Source organism: Mugil cephalus, chromosome 2 (genome assembly GCF_022458985.1).
Source record: "Mugil cephalus isolate CIBA_MC_2020 chromosome 2, CIBA_Mcephalus_1.1, whole genome shotgun sequence".
In the NCBI taxonomy this organism is placed as follows: domain Eukaryota; kingdom Metazoa; phylum Chordata; class Actinopteri; order Mugiliformes; family Mugilidae; genus Mugil; species Mugil cephalus.
Genome location: NC_061771.1, coordinates 6,189,483 through 6,211,889, shown reverse-complemented (window position 1 = coordinate 6,211,889; position 22,407 = coordinate 6,189,483). Strand labels below are relative to the sequence as shown.

Genomic DNA, 22,407 nt, shown 5'->3' with positions numbered 1-22,407 from the left:
TAGGAATCCCTTGCAAGGATGTTAATGAACAGGGCCTTTTACTTCACTGCAGTAGAAAGTACAAATGTTGACTAATGAAAATGGACTGCTTTAAAATGCCCATGGTAACAGTTACCATACCAATATTCAATTGTGTACTTTAGGTGGATGCAGATTTCAGTCTTAAATCAATTGAAGGCTGTTTTCATATAACTAACATAATATTTATCTGCCAAAATGTTGCCAAATTTATATTATCTATATGCAGTGTATAATCTGACTGTAATTTATGTTAAATAACCATACAGGCGTTCTTTGTGAGGAAACAGACAAGTGCGTGTCCTGATCTTGAATGTGTGTGAGGTATCCGAAAGCTGCTCTGTAGTAACTCTGTAGTATCCCCATGAAGGTTTTATACTAAGTACAGCAAATGGACCACGCTGGAAGCAAAGTGGAGTGAAGCTGTCTTACAGGCTGCTGCCTCACAGCTTATCCATTATACATGAAGAGCTAACATATAATATGATCTACTCTACATAGCCCGGGGTAAAGTCAGAACATGAGGGAAAAGACAGGAAAGAGGTTTGTCTGTGCTGTCTGTCTGACACTTGGATGACTTGAGTTAGACATTTTGACATTTTCAGCACGCATCTGCTGTCACTGCTGTTTTCAAACAAATCCCAACTGACAATTTCTCTACGCCAATGACTCATTCATTTACTCTATATAAATGGGCAGTAAGCACTAGCTGATTTATTAAGTCACTGTTATTAGGACACTTGCAGAAAACCTGTGAGGACACATATATGATTTTAGACTTGTTCTGTCTCTGAGATATGCATGCATCCCGGCAACTCAAAGAATGATGTGGGAGGATGTGTCCAGGCTGGTCAGCACCAAGATCACACATCTGCCGATGTCCATGTGTGGGCTTTACTAAATGGGTTTTTGTCTGGCTCATGTGTTCACCCATGCATTCTTTGTAGTGCACGTGTGTGTGCTGCTATGTGAAGGACAGTGGAGCTGGGTACAGTATTTATAATTTACCCTCTAGGATATCACTTAACCCTGCATATCTTTCATTGACTGCTAATGTTTTAGTCATCCTGCGTGTTTTTGTTGGGACAAACATTATCCCAGTTCTCTGTTGGAAACATGGGATGGTTTATCCTGTCAGTCCACTGTGGTAGAAACATCCCATCCATCATGGGAAGGGTAACACTGACAAATGAATAGAGAAATTTCTATAGTTACTTTAGAACAACTTTAAGTTGATTCAAGTTCAACAGAGAATGAATAAAAGAACAAACAAAAATTGCCAATAATGTTGATCAAACTATTACTTCATTTTGTACATACTGTGGCGAGCAGTGGTGGTCCTTGTAGCAAGCCCTGATGGCCCACCACTGGTGGTGAGTAGACAACGATAATAAAACTTTATTGTAAGAACAAACCTGACATACACATACAAATAGTAAATAGAACATGCAACTATTACTAATTATTAATTGGCTACATAGTCATGTTAATGGTACAATTCAAGGGGCAGTAGCATCAAAGAGTACCCCACTTTAATCCAAACTAAAAAATCAAATGAAATAATTTCATGCAGACATGCAGATACCTAGAAGATGAATCCGATGTGGCTTACATTTCTTGCCTCGTGAAATATCTAGAAATACATCAAAAGGTGTCAACGTTGTTGTTCCCTGGAGGATTAATTACTTAAATTTGTTGATCCCTTAAAAGTTAAGTGTATAGGATTTAGGGCATCATGGGCTGTTTACACACACACACACACACACACACACACACACACACACACACACACACATATATATGGACGGCCAAAAAAAATTGTGAATTTGAATGGTTGGAAGAATTTGAATATGTTTTTCATAATTATGCTTTAATTAGTGAGGAATAACCAGAAACTGGAAATGTTTCTTACAATGACCATTTTATTCTGTCATGTTGCAGGGCCATGTTTCCACTGTAACCCCATAATAGTTTAACCAAACACAGATGTAGAGAAAAGTTGTCGCATTTTGTGTGTACTTTGGAGGCCAGAATAGATTCTCCATGGGGGGAGGTGACAGGTGTTAAGTTGGTTGCTGTCTGCAACCCCACCACTAAATGCCACCAGTCCTATAATTTCCCCATCACCTGGCTATAATTCCTCACCTGCAAAAGTAACACTGCTCCTATCAGCCAACTCATCTAAACCATGACAATGAAACAAAACCCCACAGCTCTGACACCTCAGACTAACAGAATGTCATGAAGGTCCTGGCCGCCAGTCTCCAGACTGAGACCGTTATATTAATACGGTTGGGGATTTCATAACTGAAGCCAGCGTCTTGAGGATGCCATTATTTATCAGTTCCTTCAAACCTTTCCTGAAATTGCCACTGATTTTCTGATATAACTGATCTGTGATTTGATTATGGTCCAGACATAAAAGCCTTTCATTCAGAAATGTACATTCAGATGAGCCTGAATCATGTGAATCAGAATGAAATGTGTGTGACTGGCTGATACAGCAATTGAATCTGTGATCAGAGAGGCTGTGTTTGTGAATCACAGATGTCACTTTTCTCCCCTCAATAGAGTACATATTAAAAAAGTTTCTGAGACTTTTAGATTACAATACATGAAGAAAGAAAAATATTTCAGTTTTACCACCCTCTATTTGTCAGGGTCCCTAATTGTTTCACCTGAGCCGACGCAATCACTCTACCAGAAACAGAGATTCAGTGATTGCAGAACATCAGGGGTTATTTTGTGCAACCTGCTTGTGAATCATCCAGCAGACGGTGACAGTGAGAGAAGACAGAGTAGCTGCAGGGTGAGCACAGTCAGCTCGATAATACTAACGGGAAAGTTATGAATGATTTCTAAGAATCTGATTTCTAAGAGTCTTTATTTTCATTATGAGAATGTAACGAAATTCTGCACAGGCACACATATAATACACAGACGTTTAAATAAAACACTAGTGAAAAATATGAACACCCCTAGAAAAAAGAAAAATATGTGAAGAGAAATGTAAATAGTGTAATAATAAGTCCCAGTCTATGAAATTTTGCGCGTGTGATGGTGTTCCTGCAGAGGACTGATGGTCTGTTTGGGGAATATCTGTTGACGCATCACTGTCTTTCACTCTTCTCAGTTATTAGTTGTCATTTCCAGATAATTCTAACACGATTTGGGTGGAGGATGAGTAAACTGGATGGTAAAAGGTAAAGAATCTCAAAGTTAAAGGAAATCCCACATATCTGAGGATCAGTGAAGAGGAATAGAGCATGGACAGCATGGTGTGTTATTGTGTGATGAGACTTAACATCATTTATCTATACCTTTCAATATCACTCCCCAAGAGGCTCTCACACCTTTAATGCACATTTTACAAGTGCATCTGCTGAATACATAAGATGTAGTATCAATGTTTTCTCTACGGAGTATATGACAGATGACAGTACATTACCCTCTCATGTCCACTCTTAAGATCACATAGCCTGTCCCATATTAGCATTTGAGGACAGCAACACAGAACACGGCAAGGTTATTGATTCTTTACGAACATCCAATGCCTGCTCAGCTCACAGCTCTAGTGTTTAAAATCAGGCTGCCTACCACCCTCAGTCTGAAGTCTTCCATTCAAACTCCATAATGGACTGAATGAAGCTGTTGATGCAGGGTAACTGTCACCTTTCTCTGTGTTGTGGTTTGCTTCTCTGACATCCGTGTCATCTTCAGTCTTCAGAAGACCGGGAACCTGTTCACAATATAATACCAGTCAATAAATAAGATATGAACTGCTGATCAAATGCTGACAGTGATGATCAAACTAGTAGCCTGCTAACAGCAGAGTTAATTTTTGAGCAAGTTATATGCTACAACTCCTACATCTCTTATACTTAGCTATACTAAGGCATGTGTAGCTCCCCCTGGTGGCTGGCTGCAATAGAGGCCATAAGCTCCACCCCTCCATGTTAGTGGATGGGATTTGGGCTAAAATAAAAAACTAGAGGTTAAATATTTTATTCAAGGATTGTTTCTCACATTTTAGGTAGTTAATATAATGCTGACGTATGGTCATGTGTTAGTCCATACATTCAGAGAAGTATAATTTTGTTTAGTTTTTTGATGAAATAGAAATAGGTTGTGCCATCATAAGGACTAACAGTGGCCATGACACATGTGCTCAGATCTCATAGGACTGTGAGAGTAGGAAATAAATAGTGTAGCGTATAAGCCAGCATTTCTTTGTAACTGGTGGAGATAGAGCAGAGCATAGTATTAATAAAACAAAAACGTGAATCAGTCTAGAGGTGTGTAGACGAGCTATCGATGACGTGGCTCTGCTGTCGGACAGTACGGCGCAGACCATGGCTCCAATCTCTTTTGAGCTTCAGAATCCAATGGGTGATGTCACGATGGGTTTGTCCATAGCATATACAGTCAGTGACACACAGAAGTCATGGTGAGCAAAGAAAACACCGGGCTAGCTAGCTGGCTATCTGTCATGTTGCAAAAAATTACTTTGTGGTAATCTGTTAAAACTAAGAATTAAACCAATCTTCCAGAAATCTTTAGGTCTCCTCTGGTAGCATTGTCTGGTGACAGACAGCTGCTGATCTGTAATTTGTTATTTTATAGCCAAGTAATTTTATAGCCAAATTACACCATGGTTTAGTAACCCCAAATGTATTGCAAAATTTTCCCGCTCAGTCAGTACAACAAAATGCTATTTTTTGTTATGAAGGCACTGTTTATGGCACTCAATCGAAAGCAATAATTAACAGTGACATGCCCCCATGCATCCACCCACTGTCTCTGCAACCACGACTCAAGCATGAAACCCCATCAAATTAATAAAGAACATCCCGAGACATTTATTCCTGGGAAACTATGACAAATCCATTTGTAAAAAAAATATTGCATAAATTGACAACATAAAACATCTTCATAGTGACTGAATGACTCAAATCCACTTCTACCAGGGTGAAAATAATGTGACATATAAAACCTCTCTCGTCTGTGACACACATTAACAGCAAGGACATGCTGTGTTTGATGTCACCTCTAATTTTTTTTTCAACAATGTGTCTTCATTACTTTACTTTTTGAAGTACCAAAGTGGGGGAGAGCTTTTCTACGGCACAGAGCACATGGTCAGTAAAAAGCTCTGAGAATAAATAACCATCCACCTCCAACACACGATTGGATTCATGCTGTTGTATTTGTTGTCACTGCTTTCCAACTTGCCACCATTCTTCTTTATGAATACAAATACCACACACTACTACTACTATTGCCATAAATGGTTGTTAGTAGTTATTTTTAAATGAGGCTGTACTTGTTTTTACTCGCCAGACATTTAGACTAAAACCAGCTCCCTGGGTTTGAGGGTTGTCATGTGTAACTCTACAGTGAATTTTATAAAACAATGAAGGACTGCACAGCTCATTAGCGAGGCAATTAATGTAATTGTCGGTCTGCCACAGTGAAATATGATATTCAAATTACAAAGACACCTGCCAACAGCTCTGTTGCCAGATGTGTCGGTGTCCTTCCCCGCCTTCACTAGGCTTCTTCTTGCCATCACTGTCATTAAAGAATTATGTATAAATGGCTGAACACTCCTGGCACATTTATTGCTTAAGCTTTTTGTGTCATTTAAATGATAGGGCTGTTTTTTTTGTTTTTGTTATTTTTTTCACATACTTGTCTCAGGCAGTATTTTGGTTTGACAAGATGTTTTGTCAGATTCAGTGATGATGTCATGAGTTCAGACCATGACACATGACAGACTATGCGTTTGTCACAAACAGTCCTGGATAGCCATCTTTCACGACCTGCTTATTGTCATTGGGAAGGAAGTTCCAGGGGCGGACAGCCAGAAACAAGAATATAAACACACTATAGTATGAATGATAATAGCTCTTTAGTTTTTCCAAAAGCCATTGAATAAAGGCAACTGGACTTGTAGAATGTCGCCACTCGCCCGAGTAGCTTCTTCAGTTCTGAGAGACTAGTGGGAAGTTGAGCTTTAAATAGGAAAAACTCTGTGGGTGCACCCACCAGAAACTTACCTGTCCCCCACACAGTCCCCCCTCTTAACATGTAAGTACCAGCCATTATGGAAATTAGTGGCACCAATTTCTGGTCAAGCAAGTTTCTGATGAGCTGCTTGGATGAGCGGCGAAACGTCTTAAAGAATTTCTACAAGTCCTCAATGCCTTTTGGATTACCATGACCTGGATGACTGAGAACCTTCACAGACTTTCCAGACTCATGTGATATATGCAGTGAGATATCACAGTGAAGCTATGTCTGATCTAAAATCTCACCAAGACTTTTGTGAGAATTTTGCTGAGTTTGTTGAATTGTGGTTTTGGGAAAATACTAAATCCTAATTATTCTGTCCTTGAGTCCAAGTGAACATTTAAGCAAAAAAATGAAGAATATCCCTCATGGTTTTCCTCTAGTCACAAGACAATTTAGGTCCAAAAATATGTTCTTTAAATTTCTGAGAATGTGATGGATAGACAGCATGAAGATGCAGTTTCATAACCTACCACCATTTCTGCCTTAGAGACATACTGTAAAAAAGATGTGGGACACACAAAGAAAGATTGTTTGAGTTTGCTTGAAATGTTGTCTTTAGCATTTAAATTTTGATGCCCAATGTTGTTCATACACCGGTCAGGCATAACATTATGACAAGTTAGATATGACAAGTGCAACAGATAATGGCAGTGTCACAAGTGGAGTCAGTTTTGGAATGAATAATACACAGATCAGCCATAACATTATGACCACCTTCCTAATTTTGTGTAGGTCTCCCTGTGCTTCTAAAACAGTTGTGACTCATCAGAGAATGGACATGGGTCTTCTGAGGGTGTCCTGTGGGACCTTTGAGTCCTGTGGGTTGAGAGTTGGGGGTGTCTGGTCTGGTCTAGGTGGATGGTACATGCCTAAGTAACATCCACATGGATGCCACATGTAGAAGCTCCTTCTGGAAGGAGTGATTTATTTATTTATTTGTAGCACAATTTAAAAATGGGATCTTAGTGTGATTGTTAGTCACATATTCCCAAGTGTGTTTAGCTCAAAAATATAGTTTTGTTTGTCTGTATGTATCTCTTTAGAACTGATTTGCAGATTTGTTTCCTTTCAGTGATCGTTCATGACTGAGATACTACTGGCTTTAATAAGTTTGGCATTCATACTGCATCCTTTTACGTGCTTGTTTCATGTTTTTTCTTTTTTTTTTTAGCCCTGTGATTTCATATGCACAGCTAGGTCCTGCAGGTATCAATACTGAATGTCAACTTCTTAAAAAATAAACAAAAAAAACCCTCCTTACACATTCACAGTGTTCAAATCATTGCTGGTAAGTTAAATAACAGCAGTAATCTGCAGTAAGTATCTCTTACCTTAGATACTTTTTATAGATAAAAGGAACCAAAACATTTTGGAACTTCATTGTGTATATAAAGCGTTCCAGTCCCTGTAAACTTCCTCATCTCTTTTACTCGTGTTCCTCTGTAATAATTTTCCATTGCACAGCTTTGCCTCTCTGTCTTATTCGTGTGTGTGTCCTAACTATGACTGATTTTCCGTCTCTTAATCTTGTGAAAGAAAGAGCCCGAGGCTGGCTGAATAAACGACAGAGGTGTCATGGTGATATCTTGAATGAAGCCACACAGCTCTTCCTTTCTGACTCTGATACTTGATAGTTGCGACTGTTTTACCAATAGGGTTCAGCTGGAGCCCTGCACTGTTGGGATTTTTAGTTTTGTCATATTTTGTTGGTTCACTTCCTTTTCTGAAGCGCAAATATGGAGGCGGAAAGTAGTCTCTATCTGACCTGTCAGATCAAATTCAGTCATGACTCCTTTTTGCTCACACACAGACACACACACCTGGAAAACGTTTGTTATTGCAAGGTGTCTAGGCTGTTTCTAACCCACCATGATTGGTGTTGTTGACAAAGCAATACTCCTGCTGAGTTCGTCTTCACGTATCAATGCTCTCTGCATGCACACACGCACACAAACACACACACACTCAACCACAACGTCCTGCTGTTTGTACCTCAGATGTTTGAGGCAGCCCTGCATTGGCAATTTACACAATTTTTTTCTGCAGACACATCCTTAAGTCTGTTGAGTGTAAATATTTGTGTGTCGCCGCTGGTTTGCTGCTTGACTCTCTGCAGACCAGGCTCAACGCCATTAATAACGGACGGAGGGATGGAGCTGGGACAGGAGAGAGCAAGCGGTGGAGAGGGGATTGCGTTGGAACGATACCAGCTCTGACAATGGATTTTGACTCTGTGGGGTTGTTAGATTTGTTGATCACATGGGTGCACACATAGATCACTGAGTGGAAAACCATTCACTCCTAAAGACTGGTAGGCTGAGAAAATGAACTCTTTAATGAATGGTCAAATGAAAACTAAACACAGATGCTTAGTACTTTATAATTCATGATCCTTGATTTATTAGGTACATCTAAATGAACCATAGTCTGATACTGACACTAACACAGCTTCAATATTGCATGAGACTTTAAAGGGATACACCACCCCATGTGAAATTTAGTCACTAACCATATTCCCCTAGAGTTGGGTAAGTGAGAAAAAGTACTTTTAAATTGGCCCAGTGCAGCGCAGCTGTTAGCTTTAGCTTAGTATAGTCGCTGTAATGTAGTGTAGCCAATTAGCCAGTCGTTTGCAAAACTAATAGATAAAGTCAAGAATTTTCCTAATTACTTCTTATGACCTGTGCATTCACGTGAAATACAAATGTCAATTCAATTATCATGAAGGGATTGTCTCGGGCATGTATAGACTTGGGACTACATTCTGGCAAAGCACCGCGGCTTTGGTAAATTTGGTATCTTAACTTTGGTAAATCACATGGTGTGCACTAATTAATCTATCTGCATCTTCTTCGCCCAATACTTTGTGCATTGCACATTATTGCATGAACAAACCTTTACTAAATCAGGCCCTTAGTTGTTAATGCATGTCTCTGGCCTTGGAAGTAATGCTAGGTTATAAGGGTAGTAGACTGTGCGCACTAATGCTTGCAGCTCATCGGCTCCCTCTGGGTTCTTTTAATGGAGAGCTGTGCTGCGATGACGCATACCATATGGGCCTCTCCTCCTGGTTCCTAAGGGGCTTTGCTAAGCACAGTTGTACCCACATCTTCCTGTCACCCAGCTCTCCATCAGACCCATCAGTGTACTGCAGCATGTGTGAAGTACTCATCGCTGCATTAAGCAGAACGGGGTCAGGTCCTTCTTGTGCACTGATTAACTTATCTGTGTGTGTCCTTCATACGTCTTTCATGTTTTCTGCGCTTAATTAAACCGTTGTAAAAATGGAAAACATGCAGTGCTCCATTAAACAGAGGTTCTTTTTTGTTAAGCCTAAGCATATTTTTAAGAAGTTGCTTTTCTTAAAAAAAACAATGAAGAGTAGCAGTTCATGCTCTTTGCTTGTTTGAACCAGAATGCAAATCACAGTGCTGCCTTTAATTAGTTGATAATGAAAGCAACAATGTAATAATAAATACAAAAATTGCTCAGAGAGAGAAATGTTGGCTCATTCAAAGAAGTGGGTCTGTACCAAGTTATTTCAATAACAGCATCAGTTCCAGCTGTGCGATGCTAGTGCGATGCTGCGGTGATGCTAGGATCTGAGTGTTAAACTCCATATTCCACCTTTTGCTACAGGTGGGATGTGGAAAAGCTCCAGCTCCACACAGACTTGGAGAGAAGCTGCGCTCGCATTATTTTGTTGGACGTATGGCAGACAAACGGTATCAAAAGTATCGATCTCATCTCGCAAGTATCGATCTGGTACCGATACTAGCCTTGGTATCAATACTATCGATATTTAGATCGATACGCCGAGACCTACTAGGAAGAGTCAGTCTTCAGGAATCTTGTGACTAATGTCAGTTACACAATTTTTCAGTTTTTATATACAGCCAGTCTATGAGGTAGACTTAATAGTGTCTACTTCATAGTGTCAAAATGTAAATAGATAGTTTACCTTCTCTGTTCCTGTTGAAATGACTCAGAATGATTATGTCTCCATTACAGATTTTTTTGTAAGTGTCGGAGTTAAAACACACATTCACAAAAAAAGATTAACATATTAACTGAGCTCCATATTTGCAGCATGTGCATACTTTGGTTTCCATATGTATATGTTTTCAAGTTGCTGCTCTCCATCTGTGGGAGATCTTTCCCACACCGTCGTTTTACTCTGTAGATCCCAGACTGCATCACAATTTGCACTGCACACATGCTGTCCACTTGCATGCCTCGTTGAACGTGCGTCCACAGTACATATCTAGAGGGTCCGTTGCAGGGAATCATTCGCACACTTGTTTGTGTGTGATCCTGGTCTGTTGGCTTATGCGTTATTAATGCTGATTAGGGAGTAAGATTACACATTGTGTACATGAACAAATGTGAACAGTTGGCTACACCAGATGAAGCCCCTCTCTGACATATCACTGAACACCTCATGTTCTCAGCTGCGAGAGCATTGGCATACAGCAACTAGCCGGGCCAGTGTTTGGTTTGAACGTCAAATTAAGTTAGCAGTTTCCACTTTTAGCAAGGAATAACAGTAGGTAACAGAGTCACATGTGTTCCTGTCAGATGATCTGCAATGTCCAAAATGGAAATGAGATAACTTGTAGAAAAAGCATCCGCGAAAGTCATAAGATCGCATCAGAATTCTTAAGCAAACAAGCTAAATGTATGTTTATCTCATTTTTCCAGTGGTAGATCGTGAACGTCAGTAACTTCAAGAGTCACAATGCCAACATGCCACAGATCATGTCCACTAATATTGCTTGTTGTATGTCCTTTCAGCGCAATACAGTACTGGTATTCTCACTTTACAACTCTATACATGCCACACATAGTTTTCTGATTTGGTGAAGCCATTTACTTACTTGTTTTTGCATCCTGCCACATTTCCCCTTGATCCTAATCAAGTTTTGCTTATCTAAATGTAAATGTAACACGGGCAGGAGAGCTGAATTTCCAGGAATTATTTTGCCTGCAACACGTAAAGCAGGTAGTAACAGGAGCTCCAGTGCCATTACAGGGGATGTTACACAGCATATTCTGTCTCTCTCAGGGCATGCGGGATCATTTACTTGGCTGCTATGTATCGCGTGTCATCATACAGCTGTGATTTGTGGTATGCGATGTACAGCTGAAATTCATACCACGAGAATGCACAATGAAATGCCCCGTAGAGCTGCCTCCCTGACTCATTCAGCCACGTGCACGGTTTTATAAAAGATCGTGCTGGCATAAAACATGTTCATAGAACTTTGCATTGCGGTAATCTTTCTAGCACTTCAGTTTAATACGTATACAGCGACACATGTGGCTTTACTTGAGTGTTGGACTTTCCCTGCAGGCTCTAATGATCCATGGCTCACATTCACAGGAGGATCTCATTGCTCTTATTAGACTCTTTTCTCAGGACTGTGTGCAAAACTGCTCTTGTCACCTCCCTCAATGAATCACGAGCGTCCCACCCAGCAAACTGGCCCACGTTCAGGCCAGAAAAACAAAAAAGATAACATCAAATAAATATTTAATATTGAATAAATATTGTGGAGTCGTGTGGAAACAATGCTGTTGTTTGTAGTCTGCCTGTATAACATTTGTACAAAACGATGTGACAACACGGCCCTGGACTACTAACTTCTGCCTCCCAATAGTGGATCTTTGTTTCTGTTTCATATTCATAGAGCAGAACCTCCAGAACTGGTGTGAGTCCGGCAGTGAAGATTGCAGGTATTCACATTTATCAGATACGAACGGAGCAAGCACTTACAGAGGGGACATTTCATGAAATCACGTCTTCACACATAACAGGCCCTTTCACCCTGAAGATATTTTAACTTCATTTATAATATTAATTACGGCTGCGTTTCATTTAGTTGTGCTATCTGCGTGGTCTTTGATGTCGCTCCTGATGAGTCACGGGCATTGGATGCTCTGAAACCTGAGCTCCTCCTGTACTTTTCTCGCAGTGATGAATGAAAACATGCGCTTTGAAAGATGTTGACTTACCTCAGAGGAGTGCTAATCGTCCGGAATTATTAAAAACACCTGTGCGGGTCTGCAGACTCAGTAATCGTTTTAAGATCTGATTCCTCTTCACCCTGAGATAGCCTGTTTGTGTGCTTCACTCCTGCAACTTCCCTGCAGGAGTCTGTAAACCCAAGGTCACATCTTTGCATTTAATATATAATTTAATTTAATTCACCGCAATGTGAGGAGCACATTAATATACATTAGAGAGAGGTTTTAGTCCTATGTAACGTGTATTGTGTCATTGCTTTACAGGAAACTCCTTTGTTCAGACTTTTTAATTTACCTTTACCCCTCTGAGCTTCTCTGAAGACAGCCTAATAAATCTGCTTATTGGTAATGTGATTTAAAGCTAGCAAGACTGCACCCAAACAAACCCAGTGGAGTTATGAGCCAGGGCCTTCAGGATGCAAAATCATCCACAAACACACTCTGGCTTTGTGCCTTTCTGTGTCACACACAGACAGAAAAAGCTCTGTGTCTCTGGATGCCTCTGGCACATATGGGTCTATTCAGCTTTAACAGACTTATCTAATTATGTTTCCTCACTAAATCTGAAATCTATCTCATCTGACAGAGAAAAATGGATCCAAAGTTATTCTCTGCTGTTCATTTGGCTCCCTTCTCATACGTGCAGATGCAGATTGAGCTCATCAGAGAGAAATGAGAGAATTATTTAATCTTTTTAATGGGTTTAGAACTAAATACGGCATCACAGCTAATATGTTTAGTTTCAGATAAAGCAGAATTGATTGCATCTGTTTTTCAGTAAGAAAGTGGAAATGTTATTTACTATGAAGAAAAATTAACTGAATCGGTTCGGTTTAACCTCAGTCTTGACTTGCAGAATAACTCTTTCATTTTCTCTCGACAGCGATGTAGCCACTCTACCTCTCAGTAAGCACACACTGGATCATTCATAGATGATTCCTTCAAGCTTCAGAGCAGTCTGAGCCATTCCACCTGTATAAAATATTAAGAGGGTTGACTGACTGCTGGTTGAGTGAAGCGTAGAAAAAAGAGGCCGTTCAGGACTGCCTGTTCTTCACATATGGTCCACTTCAATTTACGAAAGTATCCACAGAAATTATGATTTCTAAGACAGATAGAGAGAATGCTTTTTATGTTTACTCACGTCTCACCGTGTGTGTTCGTTATAGCAACCGTGAAATCAAAGATATAATTACAACCCAAACTCTGATCTTTAAACCGGTTATCTATCCAAGCTGTTTTTACATGATCAAATGTTGACCATCACCTTTTAACAAATTTTGAAAACAAATTAAGCTCCTTAGCTACTTTTTGTGTGGGAACGATACTTTTAATAACATACACAGTACATCAGTGAACCTGAACACATCATTAGCTATTTTGGGTCTCTCATTACTAGACCCACCTCTCCCCAATGACCCAGCTGTGGTTGATCAGACCACAGCTTGTGTTCTGGAGCCTCAGCATTGCCTCGTAACAGTGTACAACGTGTCAAGACATATGGCTCATTAACTCCACCCATTTTGTTTTTTATGTGTCATTCCATGCCTCGTGTCTTGGATAAAGAAGGCATGTCAGTCCTGTACCCCATTCCCTAACCCTAGTCATCTTGTGCGTCATTTTACAGCCTTAAATGACTTGGGAGAAGGTTAAAATGCTTAGCGTGACACATGAATGTGCTTGGAGTGGCATGCCATTTTCACACAACTCCATGATGTGGATATACTTTACCTCTCCCCATGCGTCTCATCTTCCTGATAGAGAGGAGGAAGTTCTTCAAAGAATATACTACTTAATATAAACGAAATAGACGTCTACATTACATTGTACATTCTTTTATCTTCTACTGTAAGTATGTGTGTATGTCCTGTACTGAGTTTAACATAATGAGCTTATATTAAAAGAAGAAAACAGAAATTAAATGGCAAGAGTCAACCGCCATGTCTAGATTTGACATTTATAGCTAGCTCACTGTTCAACACCTCGAAGGCCGTCTGAATAATACAGTGATGCTTCAAAAGCCCTTCAGTGAAGGTTTCAGCCTTTGATACAGATGCCCATTTATGTAGGGGAATTTCATTTGTGGCTGTCATGGTAATTATGGTGGGTGTACTCACATGAGCTGAACTTTCAAGATTTAGTTATTTATTTAACAATGGACATTTCCATCACGTTTCCAACAGCTGCAGTTGCTAAGGCAAGAAGGCATGTGTAGCTCTGCGAGATGTTGCATAACTGCTTTTGCACGGGAGCCATAGCAGTGTTGTGTATTTTACAAAATATATTCCGACCTCTGGGCTTTATCAATGCATCCAGTTTTCAGTCAGTGTAGATAATGACCTTAATTTATCAAAACAGTGTCCTTATAAAGCATTAGCTATTTTGGACTGTTTATACTGTGTTATCTGCCAGTTTATTCTGAGAGGGCTGATTAGGAGCTGCTCGTTGAATTTTGTGGCCGTCTTTTTTTTTTTTGACCGTTTTTCATCCCATTATTCAACATGTTTTTAAACTCAATCTTTCCACTTCAACTTTCAGAAGTTATAGAAATTGCACAGAAAAATGGCTTACTGATAGAAACTAACTCTCAGACACTAGCTACATAAAGAACAGAACAAAAAGACCCATTTAAAAGATTGGCTCAATTTGATATTTATTTATCATTCAAACTCTATTCTCTAAGTGGCGTATCTAAAGTATAGATAGAAATTCGGTAAACATCTTTGTACAGGGGTATCAAACCCTATGCTTACCACGATATCATCTCCATCACTGACATCATCTCAATGCGAAGGAGGAGCAGCACAGTGGGACAGTGATTAGCGCTGGTGCCTCACAGAAAGTATGTCCTGGGTTCCTGTTTGTGTGAGTTTAGCCCAGTTCTCTGGTTTCCTCCCACCATCATAAACACGGTCAGCTGGCGGTGTGCTGTTCAGGATTGTCACACCATTGGACCAATGTAATTTCGTTGTTCGTATGTATGATGACAGTAAATAGTGTATTTTTCTGTGTGAATCTGTCAAAATAAATAAAATAATAATAATAAATTAAAAATGCACAAAACTGTCACTCAGTTTATTCATTTGCTTTAAAGACCTGGTCAATAGATTAGGTTAGTTTGCGAACGTCACATCTCAAGCACACACCTCTACAGTATGTATGCACAGCTATAGAAACTGAGCAATATACAGCAGAGGGTTTATAGCAGAATTAAATTTAAAGGTACATGTTTGTTTATATTTGTTATATTTTATATTATATTTTATACAAAGGATTATTGTGATTATTATTATTTATGTCTTTGGGTCCACATATAATCCAACAGATTTTGTCTTTAATCCATCCCATTTAACATGTGTGCATGCTGGTGTATCAAGCTGTGTCACCAGGTCACGTCCCCCATGTTTAGAGCTGTCACAGATGTGACGGTGTGTCGACACATGCTCCCTCAGCAAACAGCCATGTTGGAGGTTTAGTTTGGACATGATACACACTAACACACACGCTTGTGACATTTCTCCCCCACAGGGCTGTTGGCAAAACTGTGGATCAAACAAAGTTCATCTGTCCTTTTCATTTGTCCCTTTGTCCTGATTGTGTTGGTGACAGGCTGTACTTAGAAATAACGTGATTACATTCAGTCACTGGTAGTTTATGTGTAGCGCATACTGAATTTTCTTTGGAGATTTCATTAAATTTTTTGGTTCAATGCGAGTTTTACATTATCACAGGAAAATATGTGCATTCAGTGTCTGGCCAAGACATGTTGTCTTGGTGGAGAGGGGTTACATGGGAATGTATACTGTATATATATCCTCAACAAAACTACTTCTTTTTCTGACTTGCAAATAAATGCAAATGCAAGTACTTCATAGGAAAGTAAAAATCATTTCAACAAAGGGTAACTGCAAAACTTAGCAAAACTTCATGTATTGTGCAAACCCACTTCCAACTCCATTAAAATGTTAGAAAAGTGTAGTGTTGAAAAATCACAAGAGTGATTTGGTGACTCTCCTCAACAGCTACTGGAGTGACGGAAAAACACAGCACATCCCCTTAGAACATGAACATGAAGACAAAAGCATTTGATTTTACATGTTATCCTAATCAGCAAAAATATAATGAACAATGTGAACCTGCTTCACTTACTAGCTTTTGAACATATTATACCCAAAAGTTAGTTTTCATTTAAACCTTCCCATAGCACGGAGTAACAGTGTTTTTAACATCATTAAATCATGAATTTGTGTCACTGTAATTTGTGCCATCATCACTAGTTGGAGATTATATAATCTTTTAACCTGTCAGACTTCTTTCAGAGTTCTTGCCATGAGATGCTAATGTGTTTCTCCTTGCATTCGTCTTCTTAGTACATGTATTTTGCTATATTGTAAAATCAAAGCCACTCTTTGTCATAACACAGCACAAAGGAAGGACAAAGAAGAACGAAAGCCTACATACTGCCTGGACAAAAAAGAAGTCACCACCATTAATGTTTTCACAGGAGAGTCTGACCACTAATCAAAGTCTTCTCCAGAACATCCCAGAGATTCTCAATGGGGTTAAGGTCTGGGATCTGTGGGGGAAAATTCATATGTGAAAATGATGTCACATCTCAGGGAGCACAATATTTGAGCCCAGTGAATCCTGGTATTGTCATCTTGGAAGAGAAAAGCCATTGATGTAATAACCTGGTCATTCAGTATATTCAGCTGACCTCATTCTTTGGGCGTAACATTGCTGAACCTAAACCTGAGCAACTGCAGCAAAAACCCAGATCATAGCACTGCCCCCACAGGATAGTACAGTAAATACTGGGTATGATGGTGGCATCACTTCATCAGCCTCTCTTCTTACCCTGATGCCCCATCACTCTGGTACAGGGTAAATCTGGACTCATCCGACCATGTGACCTTCTTCCATTGCTCCAGTGTCCAGTCTTTATGCTCCATAGCAAACTGAAGCCTTTTTCCCCGATTAGTCTCACTGGTTAGTGGTAGCTTCAATCTCATTAGATGTTTTCTGCCTTATAAAGAGATGTGTGGGGATCCTTTTTAATCCTGTTTTTCTCTGAAATGTGTCACATGGCAGTGAATAGATTCTCATCTTTAAAGTAAAAGTACAAAAGTTCTGATATGATTTATCTTTGTTTTCTTGCTATGATAACGAGGGCTATATGGAATTAGTGTAGCCTCTGTTTACTCAGTATCCAGCAGCCAGGTTGTCTTTACTGTATGACTTGTTGTCGAAGGATACTTTCTTTCTTTTATATTGATTACTCCCTGTGGTGAGAGATTATCTGTGCCTGACTTTGATCTTAAGACCATTAAGATGATGTTGATGGTTGTTTTGTAGACTGTGGATTTTTCTGCTTTTTGCCCCGTCTGCTCCTTGCTGGATCTTGGTTGTTTTCTGCTCTTGCTCCCTGATGAACCTTAACTTCATCTGTGGATCTAGATACTCAAAGTGTTTCTGGGATTCAGGAAAAATGATTTGACATTGCAGGAAAACTACTTTCTTGTTATCTTGATCAATAGCACTTATGTTTGCACAAGGAGTATAAATCAGGTAGAGCACACCAGCCTCTGTGCAAGGTTACATACTGCATGGATCTAAATGTTACTGCTGATAACTTATATGTAGGACTGTGTCTTGGCCGGGTGCATTGACTTCCAAAGCCAAGAATAATTTTATTACATAACCCCCATAAAACAACTGTAATTTCCTTTTACTTTTTATTGTTGTAGGAACTAAACCAACATGATATAGCAGGCTGATCAGGGGATGTAAGTTTCTTTCAGTCAGTCAAAGTCATCCAGTCATGTTTGTGCCAAAGTAAGCTAAGTGGCTGCTGATACATGCCTCATAATTTCATTGTGACTTGTAAAAAAAAAGAAAAAAAAAGTAATCCGTCAAGAGGGAGCGCAACTTAAGTGTAATTTATAGCTGCGAGTCATATCGACAGGGTAACTACAAAGTATCTGTGGACCCTATGCTGTAATCTTCACAGACAGTTCTCATTTGTTTAAGGCTGCAATACACCGTCTCCTCAGACGTCTTCTCTATGTGCTGCGCTGCAGTGATTCATTTCGTGAAACTAACTGTTAATCCACATTTATAAACTTTAACTCCAACATGAGTGGCTCAGTTCCACTCACCATTGCGTGAAGTGATGAGTGAAAGTCAAGACTGTATAAAGATGGAACATGAAGCCACAGCAAGTAGAGCTCCCCCTGGTGGCTGGCTGTTTATAATCTCCACCTCCTCCATGTGAGTAGATGGGAAATAACATTAAAACACATGTGAAATACATTTTTTTTTTTTTTAACATATATCATTATCAGAGGTTGATGATTTATAGACTCATTTGGGGTGGTGGGCAGGGTTGTCTGTTTCTGTAGGAGAGAAGCTGTGTATGAGAGGCTGAAGTGCAATATCAAATGAGCAGGATGTGTGTGGTACTAACACGCCCTTAGAGCATGTCTGGCTATTGGCATTCTTCACAGGACAGAAGAAGAATGGTATGTTCTGGTCACACCCTTTTCCCATGTGCTTTTCCCCACTTGCTCTCTCTCTCTCTCTCTCTCTCTCTCTCTCTGTCCCTCTACTTTGTTCACACAAAACTTTTACGATGCTCATCTGGACACCACTGTATTCATCCTCGCCTCGCCATCTCAGATTTCATGTTATTAGACAGAAATATCACTTTACTCTGAGTTTATCGATCAGCTCAAAGCTCCTCAGACCATCTGCCATTGGCTCAGCGGTAGACATATATTCCAACCCGGATGTCTCTTCAGTGGAACTGGTGATGAGGATAGTGCTAGGCATCAACATATCTAATATATGGACCATATGACTCTGCTGTGTTCTCTATGCAGCAAGAGTGAAATATGAAATATAAATGCAAAATATTTTTTCCTTTGAGACATCCAGTCTGACTTATCAACTTGTGTCCATACCGGCTTGTATTTCCCACTGCACTGCTCTCACATGAGCCAAATAAGACAGGAAACAACATGGTCATGGTTTATCCTCAGAGGAAGCCAAAGGGAGCAATGAAGAAGAGAATAGGGCATTTGCTGGTGGCAATTTTCCCCACGTAAGACTGCCAGTTGGATTTGAGTGGTTGGAGGGGTGGTCCTAAAGTAAGAACCCTGTGATTGGAGGAAGAGAGACAGTGTGAGATGAAAAAGGGGCTCTTGTTGGTGAAACATAACATCTGCTGAAGGGGCAGATTCATGGGTCACCTCCATCATGCACCTCTGTTAATACACACACACGGATACTCTAGTGATTGTGGGGGTGATATCACATTCCTCTGGAGGCACCTTGTCAATTTGTATTAAATCAGGCTTTGTGATCGACATTTTTAAAATTACCACTGGTGACCCAATTCAGTGGAAGGGAGTAAAAATATGTGAGAATGTATTCAAATTTGAACCGATGTATTGCTTTTCAGAAACGGTGCTCTCTTTAAGAAGGTAATCTGGGCTTCTCTCCTTGGAGGAAAATAGTCACTTAGTATGTTGGCTTACTAGGAATGGCAAGGAAATTGTGTCTAGAAAAAAAATAAGAAGAATCAATAATTATTCCTTTGTTGATCTCACATGGGATTGTGTTCTTTTTGCATTAGACCCATTAATTCTTCACAGAGAAGTGTAGCAGTAGCAGTCCAGCTACAGCAGGAGCCGTTTGGGGGTTAGGTGCTTGCTCAATTTTTTCAATAATTTGTGTTAGAATGTCTGGTTCGATGATGAATAGTGTAATTTAAAAAAAATAAAAAATAAAAATTAGGTTTAACTGTTGTTTTAATTTAATTAATTGTCTGAATAATATAATATGAAATAATATGATCAAATGATGGGGACAGGTGGGGGGGCAGCATGAGGGGCAGAGTAGGTCACCAAGGCAAAAACAACATAATCACAGCTGCATTGCTCCATTACAGCTCCTGCACCCCTGTCTCTGCTACCACCTACATACTCTCCATACTCTAATTGCTTGCTTCTCGACACAAAGGGAATGCTTATTGATTTAAACAACATAATTGGGAGGCGCTTGCTGCTGTGGCTAAGGCAGTTATTCAATTACAATATGGCCCAGATTCAAAAGCACAGTGAATTATTGATAATGGGGAACAATCTGCTTCCCTGACAGTCTTCATTATTGGTCATTTCATTATGTGAGGTCAATGTCTGACGTGTGATAAACATTTTTTCTTAGATGTTGAGTGAATGAGTGAGAAAAATATTGAAAGATTGTTGTCGTTTTTTTTCCCCCAAAAGTAATTCAAACAGACTGGAAAAGGCGTTCATATCCTCATTCCATAGCATTCTAAATTGTGTGTGTGTGCGTGTGTGTGTGTGTGTGTGAGAGAGAGAGAGAGAGGGAGAGAGAGATGAAGAGAGTTTTTGTAATACAAAGGAAGTCGATAAGGCCATTACTTACACTTGGTCTTCTGCTCAGTATTGTGTACACATACGCTGGCATTCTAGTGGTGCATTTTCACAGGAATCCACACAGGCACACAGGTAAATCTCCAAGATCAGGAGGTGAAATTACGGCCCAGAGCCAAAAATGAAATGAATATGATGGTTTCATTCATGAGGGAGCATAGTGTAGTGAAGTCCAGACTGTGTGGCGAGTCTTGAAGTGACTGAAATGCACTTTGTACATTTACAAGTAGCGGATCACACCAGATGATTTTATTTCAGAACCACTAGTACCACTACTCAGCATCAACATTTCATGTGTAGGGGCTAAGTGGCAGGTAGTGGTACACAAAACATTGTACAGACACACCAAAGAACTAAATACCATTAAATGCTTTAATGTGAAATTGAAAATAGAAAGCGACTGGCTCCTAAAAGCACATTGATCTGAGTAATAACCACCTCAAGATTCAAGAACTTTTGCCTTAAATACGAGAGGGCAGAAATCTGTGTTTTAAATGTGTTTTATCTGTGTTTAGCTCAGCGAGTAGAGGACCCTCCCAATGTATTGAGGCTAGAGGCGTCACTGCAGCGGCCCTAGTTTGAATCCCGCATTGGGCGCCCTTTCCTGCATGTCATTCCCCTCTCTCTGCCTCCCCATTTCCTATCTGTCTCCACTGCCCTGTCAAATAAAGACTGAAGTGCCAAAAAAAATATATATATATACTTAAAAAATGAATGTGTTTTATTCACTGGAGTGAGATCCATATGCTACAGATGGTCTGAACACATGATAGCATGCACCATTCCGAACATGTAATACACCAAAATGATGGTGAGAATCTCATCTAAAAGCCTCGATCCGGATTTGCCACCTAAACGAAACATAAATAAAAAGCCCAAGCAATTGTATGGACACGTGACTAAAACACGAATACAGCGAACATTTCATTTAGTGCTTCTAACCTCACCACTTCAAGATAGCCACACAAATGTGTGCCATATGAAAGTACAAATCCTCCTGATAGCAATGATGTGTGTCTCTCATCTGTGCAACAACAACTCAGAGAGCTAGAAGCCAAAGAGTCGCGAAAATAACATTCACAAAATCATAAAGTATGTCTTACCTTGGCTGTTTTGTGATTAAAAGTTATGTTCCAGCTGCAAAAAACACTGCCAATGGCTTCTCCTATGACTGAGTTTGAAAGTGATCATGGTGCCGGAGTGTACGATCGCTAACCACATGCGACCTTTGGGTTTACTTCGCTCTGGATCATCATTGGTGTTTGCCACGGTAAATTTGGGCATCGCTTTCAATTCTCTAGACTCTGATTGGTCGATAAAGGTGTCAATCATTAAAACTGACCAATTGCTTGTCAAGATATTCTCCTTTGAATTTCACTGAAGGCCTCCTTTTACACATGGTCTGAGTCAAAACTGTTGCATTTGTATTTAGTGATATATCGTTGAAACTAAATTAGTTTTTCAGACTGGTACCTGAGAACGGTCAAATATGGTGACAAAATGTGACAATAATTTGTGATTTGTGATTTTGCACAGGATGCAGAAAAATAGGTATAGGGACGAAGAGGATAATGTATATAAAAAGGGATATGGAAATGAAACTTTTACTACACAAGAAAGCCTTGTGAGTAAATAGCTGCCTTGTATACCACAGTTCAGTTCCTCAGAGCGTGTCCCAAATGGGCTTAAATGAAATGTAGCTTAAATGAAAATCCTTCCTCTTAGGAGTTTGGAAACTCTGTGTCCTGCTTTATCAGGTCTGTTTGGATTTGCTGCTCAGTCAATAAGAACTGCATGTGGTAATAAAGAGGAAGATTATTACTGCAAC

At 39.7% G+C, this 22,407-nt stretch overlaps 1 protein-coding gene across 1 annotated transcript in view; it reads left to right on the top strand.

The window, feature by feature from the left end:
- gcgrb (glucagon receptor b) overlaps window positions 1-22,407 on the top strand; it is a 55,491-nt gene that overhangs the window by 12,020 nt on the left and 21,064 nt on the right. The gene's annotated exons all lie outside the window — the stretch shown is intronic.